General features: G+C 41.8%; 1 pseudogene; it reads left to right on the forward strand.

Annotated features, from left to right (window-relative positions):
- The first annotated feature begins 7,020 nt into the window (after window positions 1-7,020).
- The window catches only part of LOC100942048, a 1,362-nt pseudogene continuing 461 nt past the window's right edge, over window positions 7,021-7,921 (forward strand).

The following is a 7,921-nucleotide window of genomic DNA, read 5'->3' on the forward strand; positions in this document are numbered from 1 at the left end:
TCAAAACAAAGAGAAGTTTTCAGACTCTTCAGTGAGTAATTTGCACAAGTCTATCCAACTACAATTCAAAACATAAATGAAATGGATACATTTCTTTAAAATTTCAGCTTACTCAAATTGATCCCAGTAGTGACAGAAAGTCTCAATAAACCAATTATGTAGAAGAAATAGAGAAACCGGTTAAAGACCTCTCCCATAAAGAATCACAAGACTAGATCTTTCAATGAGAGAATTCTACCAAACCTTTAACGGGTAATACATGTATGATAAAGCAAGTACAGAACTTGTCACAAAAGATAACAAATATTTCATCAAAAATTAAAATTACAGATCAATCTCATGTAAAAATATGAAAGAGCTTTCTTATTGGCAAACACAATTCTACAGCACACACACACACAACCCAGATCATGATATTGACCTTTTTTATTCTTAGGAATCAAAGGTGTCTTGCTATCATGAAATCCAATAATATAATCTCTTGTATTAATCATCCAAAAATAAAAATTACATGATCCCCTCTCTATATGCAGAAAAGGTCTTGACAGCAGCATCAACATCAATTCACATGTTTTTTCTCTGTTGCTGAGGTTGCAGTGCAGTGGCATGGTCATAGGGTCCTCTTAGGCTCAAGCAATCCTCCTACTGCAGGCTTCCTGAGAAGCTGGGACCACAAGAACGTGCCACCTTGCTAAATTAATTTTTAAATTTTCTTTAGAGATGGAGGTGTCACTGTATTGCCCAGGCTGGTCTCAAACTACTGGCCTCAAGTGATCCCTCCACCTTGGCATCCCAAAGTGGTGGGGTTACAGGCATGAACCACCATGCCTGGTCCCATAAATGTTTAAAGGATTCAAGAAAATGATGGGAATTGGCTTGGCACCCATAGCACAGTGGTTAAAGTGCCAGCCATTTACACTGAGGGTGGTGGATTCGAACCTGGCCTGGGTCAGCTAAATAACAATGACAACTACAATAAGAAGGGGAGGGGGGAGACGGGGGGGGGAGGATAGGTGGAGGGAGGGTAATTGGTGGGACCACACCTAGGGTGCATCTTACAAGGGTACATGTGAAATTTACTAGGTGTAGAATATAAATGTCTAAACACAATAACTAAGAAAATGATGTGAAGGCTATGTTAACCAGTTTGATGAAAATATTTCAAATTGTATATAAAACCAGCACATTGTACTTCATGATTACATTAATGTAAACAACTATGATTTAATAAAAATAAAAGATAAATTAAAAAAAAAGCCGGGCATTGTGGCGGGCGCCTGTAGTCCCAGCTACTTGGGAGGCTGAGGCAAGAGAATCGCTTAAGCCCAAGAGTTTGAGTTGCTGTGGAGCTGTGACCCCGCAACCAAGGGGGGCATAGTGAGACTGTGTCTCAACAACAACAAAAAGAAAATGATGGGAATTGGTGGATACTATACTTTTTTTTAAGAGATTGAGATTTTTCTATACTGCCCAGGCTGGGGTTGAACTTCTGGGCTCAAGCGATCCTACTGCCTCAGTCTCCCAAGTACCTGAGTTGTATGCCACCTCACATGGCTTGGTGGATACTTTCTTAACATGAATACACACACGCACACACACACGCACACATCAGACAAAAATCCAGCATCCTATGTAGTGTAGAAACACTAGATAAACAAGAAGCAGAAAAGTAAGATCTCTAATGTTCAGGTACAATGAGAGGACACAAAATAGCTCAGTAAGTGGAAATGTGGTGTTGATTTTTATCCCTGACCTCAAAATCTCATGAATAAAGCAATGAGATGACAAATGAGTAATGAAGATCTATTCTTCACAAGACAAAATTACCTGGAGATGGCAGCCCCAATGTGGACTCTTGGCGCTGCCTCTACTTCTATCATTCCCTGAATTATTTCCTTCAGACTGACTAAGATATGCTCACTTGTGTCTTTGATGGTGATGGTGTGTGCTTTCTGGGAAGGAGGTATGGGGAGGAATGCTAAGGAGGTGTCAACTGTTAGGGAAGCCCTGAGTGGAGCGGACCTTGATGTAAGAAAGGAGTGAAAACCATGGTCCTGAGTCAGGTTAGTCAGATAGGAATGTAATGTCTAATAATAAGGGTGACACACTTTTCCTCCTCGGAGGCATCTGAACCTCCTGTCAGGGGAGGACGCTGCCTTGTTTATGTGCCTTTAAACCTGGTTACTGATATTGTGAGTAGTGACAACATTAGCATTGCCCACACATGGCCAGACTCACATGGTGATTGGGTTGTGGGGGTGGTTTGACTCCTGTAGAGCGAACAGGTGGTTAGAACTACTTTCAAGACCCTGCCGACAGGGGTAGAACAGCCTTCTCCAGAGAAGAGGAGGGCAGGAGGGACAGTTAGATGAGCAACAGGTGTCTCCAGAGCAATAACCACATACTGGTACATGAGGACCTGGACCATCAACTCTGGGTAAGTGAGACACTGACCTGAGACTTTATAGCACTTTTACGTGCCTTCAGAAGCCAGAGCTAGAGCCCAGGCCTGTGGAATCCTAGCTCTGTGCTCTCCTCATAAATTATTGCAAACTGCATTTTCAAAGGAAAAGCAGGCTTGGTTCTCACCAAGACACAGTTTCCTCATTTCAAAACAGCATATTGATACCACTCCTTCATAGCAGTGGTTCTCAACGTGCGGGTCATGAACCCTTTGGGGGTCTCCCGCATATTAGATATTTATATTACAATTCATAACAGTAGCAAATTACAGTTATGAAGTAGCAATGAAAATAATTTTATGGTTGGGGGTCACCACAATATGAGGAACTGTATTAAAGGGTCGTGGCATTAGGAAGGTTGAGAACCACTGCTTTATAGGGTGGCCCTGAAGACGGAATGCCATCTCAAGTGTGAAGGAAACAAACCACCTGAAAATGTAACCCTGATCATGTTAATGAGACCCTAGGGTGAATGGATGAAGGGATGAACCAGTGGTGCATTTTGCCCAGAGCACAGAGTGCTTTGCCAACAGGCCTAGAAAGGTAGGCTGCATATTAAAAATGGAGATTTTATCTTTTGTAACAACTGGGATGGATTTGGAGAACATTTACTTAAGCGAAATACCCACAAGAATGGAAAAACACCACACATACTCATTACCTAATTAAAACCAGTAGAGTAAAAACGACATGTTCATTTGAGAGAAAAACTTAATTAGATTCACATAGGGCAGTGGTTCTCAATCTTCCTAATGCCACGGCACTTTAATACAGTTCCTGTGGGTCACGACCCACAGATTGAGAACTGCTGACCTAGGAGGAGGGGGCCGAGGAGTTGGGTAAATTCCCACCCAATGGGTACATTGCATGGGCATACTGCACACTTCCTGGGTGAAGGGCACAACTACAACCTGGACTTCGACCTTACACAACCAAACTATGTAACCTAATCTTATGTACTTTATGTTCATCGGAAATTTAAAGTAAAAGAAATGTAGGCTGCATACATGGTCAGGGGACCTTGGCAAGGAAAGGAGGTGGGCTACTTTTGAGGATGTTTTGGAGGTATGATTTTTATCCAGTTTTCTAAAAGCACCAGCCTTAGCTGGGACTGATCTTCCTTCCAGGGTCTATATTTGGCTCCCAGCCTCTGTTGCTGTGTAACAGCCTCCTCTGAGCTCAGAGGATTATTCAGGAAACTGGTCTGGGCAGAAGTGTCCACAGAGGCCTGGAAAGGGTATGACAGAGAAAGGATGTGGAGAAAGTCTAGGAAGCCTGTACAGGTGTGGGATCTTAGGGTCTTGCATGGCCTGCTCTTTAGGAAGGGCTATCTCTACAGCATGGATTATCATCCAAAACTGATGAGAAAACAGAACAAGTAAAGGAGATTGTCAGTGAACAAAATACATGGGGTGAACATAAATGAGCTTATTTTTAGTCTCTTAATACACAAAAATAAAAGAATGATCAATCTTCATAGAGAAATAACAGAAAAATTATTAACTCATAGTTTTCAGTAAAGCAGTAAAGGCTAAAGTCAATCTCTCTGCTCACAGATTTTTTTTCTCTTCCTAGCTGACTTACTGACAGGCAGGCTTCCTTCACAAAGTCTAAAAGGAAACAGCTAAACAGGAAATTTAAATTTTTCTCCTTATATTCACCTGCTCCTTGTTTTTCAGTTCATGAGTTTTTCAGTTCATGAGTTCCTGAGTAGTCCCTTAGCAATAATAGGGTATGAGCATCAGGCTTTAGGATCAGAAACACCTGTGAAGTTTTCCCCAGCAGCAAGACAGCTGCTTCTCATGCAGCCACTAAGAAGATAGAAGGAGTGGAGGGAACAGATTCACAGTATCTAGCAAAATGGCTACAATTACATTTTTCTCTTTGTCTTCCTTAAATTCAGCCACTACTTGGAATCTCTGCTGGCATTTATTTTTTTACTTTATTATTTTATTTATTTATTTATTTATTCTTTGCAGTTTTTGGCCGGGGCCGGGCTTGAACCCACCACCTCTGGTATATGGGGCCAGCACCCTACTCCTTTGAGCCAAAGGTGCTGCCCTCTGCTGGCATTTTTCATTTCTTTCTTTGAGATACCATGCCTCCTTGTTCACATTCCTCCCTTTGTTTCTTCACTCTCTTTCACTCCCTCTTTCCTAAGAAGATAAAATAAATTTTATACTTTTATGTCCTAATCTTGGTCTGGAGCACCTACTGAGCTCTCCACCCTAACAGGAACCCTGACTATAGTTTTATGAATTTTTCTAAATAATAACTTCTCTGTCTGGTGCATAGTGGCTCATATCTTTAATTCCAACACTTTAGGAGACTGAGGTAGGAGGGTTACTTGTGATCAGTAGCTTGAGACCAGCCTGGGCAACAAAGAGAGGCCTTATTGAGGTAGGGAAGGAGGGGGGGGAACAGAGGGGAGGACAGAGTGTAGGAAAGGAAGGGGTAAAGGAGAGAAAAAAGAAGGAAAGAGGTGAAAAAGAAAGAAAGAAAGAAAGACAGAAAGAAAGACAGAAAGAAAGAGAGAGAGGGACGGAGGGAGGGAGGGAGGAATGAATTGAAGACATTGTTTTTATTTAAAACTTAGCAGCTTTAATTTTAAGGAAGAAAAATCAAAATGGAGACATGACCCTTTGCTGACCATACCCTTAATTGCAGCTCTAAAAGTCTCAGATAGGGACTCAGTAAGAGTAGTGGGTAGTGGGAGGGAGCTGGGGACTAGGCTTGATGGTCTCAGTCAGAGCTTCTGAAATTTTCTGTATACATTTTTATACAACCTATACAGAAATTCCTCTGTATCTATCATTTTTGGTGTCTCTAAGCCCCTAGAGAGGAAGCCCAGGCCTTGTCTGAGGTGGGGAGAAAGCTACACCTATGTGTATGTAGGGTGATAGAATTTGAACTCTAAAACACAGACATACCCAAAATTATTGTGTTTCAGCCACAGCAACACATACACACAAATACATATTCTGACAAATATGTATATAAAACACACATCTACTAGGCCAAAGCAATTATTTTAACGTGCTCCCCCTACAAACTATGTATTTTATATATATTTAAACAACAGCAAGTATATGTGTTATGACAAAAATTCTCTCCTTGACTTAGACAGGTTTTTCTGAACCCTCTTTTCAACTAGGTCCCCTCATTGTACCCTATCCTTTGCCTGCCAAAGCCAATTATAGCACAGAGTCTTGCTAAATGAATCCCTTGCTTGATATCAGATCATTCTTGGTGAATCCATTCCTCATTCTCTACTCTTAATACCTGATCATCTTGGCCTGACTTTGTTGAAATAGTTTAGCAAGAATCCCTCTATCCTTGACTTTACTCTTAGTAATTTTCTATTACTGTTCTGTTTACTGACCTCCCTCACACTGTTCCTTAGCTAAAAACTCTACACTTGGTTCAGCACCTGTGGCTCAGCAGCTAGGGCACCAGCCACATACACCAGAGCTGGCAGGTTTGAATCCAGTCTGGCCCTGCCAAACAACAATGTCAACTACAACCAAAAAATAGCCAGGCATTGTGGCAGGATATTGTAGTCCCAGCTACTTGGGAGGCTGAGGCAAGAGAATTACTTAAGCCCAAGAGTTTGAGGTTGCTATGAGCTGTGATGCCACAGCATTCTACTGAGGGTGACATAGTGAGACTCTGTCCCCCTACCCCCTAAAAGAAAAAAAAACTCTACACTTGTCCTTATATTTGGAATTGAACTCAGTTATACACTGAATTCTTTTTCTCCTATTACAATAGTACTGAATAAAATCCTTAAACACTGTTTGGTTCTGTTCTCTTTGTTATGTAATTTCTCTATCAATCCATTTACAAATTTGCTTCATTTACCTTGATAATTTTCCTGATTTATAACTTTTTTTTTTTTTTTTTTTGTGAGAGAGTCTCACTCTCTTGCCCTGGGTAGAGTACTGTGGCATCATCATAGTTCACAGCCTCACAGCAAACACAGTCTCCTGGGCTCAAGATATCCCCTTGCCTCAGCCTCCTGAGCAGCTGGGACCACAGGCATGTGCCACCATGACTGGCTATTTTTTTTTCTATTTTTAGCAGAGACAGGGTCTCACTCTTGCTCAGATTAGTCTTGAACTTCTGAGCTCAAGAAACTCACTTGCCTCAGCTTCCCTGAATGCTAGGATTATGGACATGAGCCACTGTGCCTGGCCTGCCACCCAGACTGGAGTTCCATGGCTTCAGTCTAGTTAATAGCAAAGTCAAATTCTTGGGCTCAGGCCAGAAACTGATGGACCATGCCAGTGTTTCTTTGGAGTCCCTCACATGGCCATACTTTGGGTTTCTAGAATTGGGGTTTCTCCAGGGTATGGGTCAGCTGGTGGAAGTAAGTGAGGGAGACATAGGTACTTCAGTTTCCTTCATCTTGGTAGAAGCCCATCTATAAATTTGGCTTTTCCAGATTGGGGTTTGGGACACCCCTCTTTCAGAACCCTCCTCTTGGAATTAATCACCACTGGCAGCTGGGGCCAGCTATCCAGATGTGAAAAAGGTGAACAAGTCCTATTTTCAAGAGATGGCTTTTAACAGTTTTGAAATATCTAAAGGTTGTGTATCTACAGACATCAATTAGAATGAATCATTTGCAGAAGAGTTTAGTAGATTAAAAACTTTTGTTAAGTTTCCAAGTAGCAGACCTGTTTTGGCATCAATATTGGCATGAGCAGGTTTTCTTTATGCTGGTGAAAGAGACACCATGTAGTGCTTTAATCGTCATGCAGCAGTAGATAGACGGCAATAGGGAGACTCAGCAGTTGGATGGAAACATAGAAAAGTATCCCCAAATTGCAAATTTATCAACAGCTTTTATTTTGAAAATAGTGCCATGCAAACTACAAATCCTGTGGTCCAGAATGGTCAGTACAAATTTGAAAACTAACTGGGAAACAGAAATCATTTTGGTTTAGGCAGGCCATCTGAGATTCATGCAGACTATCTTCTGAGAACTGGACAAGTTGTAGATACATGAGACACTATTTACCCAAGGAACCACGGCATGTTTAGTGTAGAAGCTAGATTAAAATCAGTTCAGAATTGGCCAAACTATTTCCCATTTAACTCCAAGAGAGTTAGCTAGTGCTAGACTCCACTACACAAGTATTGATGACCAAGTACAGTGCTTCTGTTGTGGTGAAAAATTGGGAACCTTGTGATGGTGCCTGATCAGAGTACAGATGACACTTTCCTAATTGCTTCTTTGTTTGGGGCCAGAGCATTAATATTAAAGTGAATCTGGAGGTGGCACCTGTGCTCAATGGTGAGTTTGAACCGGCCCAGGCCAAACTGTAACAAAAAATAGCCTCCTGTTGTGGCAGGCACCTGTAGTCCCTGCTACTCGGGAGGCTGAGGCAAGAGAATCAGCTAAGCCCAAGAGGTGAAGGTTACTGTGAGCTGTGATGCCACGACACTCTACGGAG

Source organism: Otolemur garnettii, unplaced genomic scaffold, assembly GCF_000181295.1.
Source record: "Otolemur garnettii isolate 467f Iridium unplaced genomic scaffold, OtoGar3 scaffold00248, whole genome shotgun sequence".
In the NCBI taxonomy this organism is placed as follows: domain Eukaryota; kingdom Metazoa; phylum Chordata; class Mammalia; order Primates; family Galagidae; genus Otolemur; species Otolemur garnettii.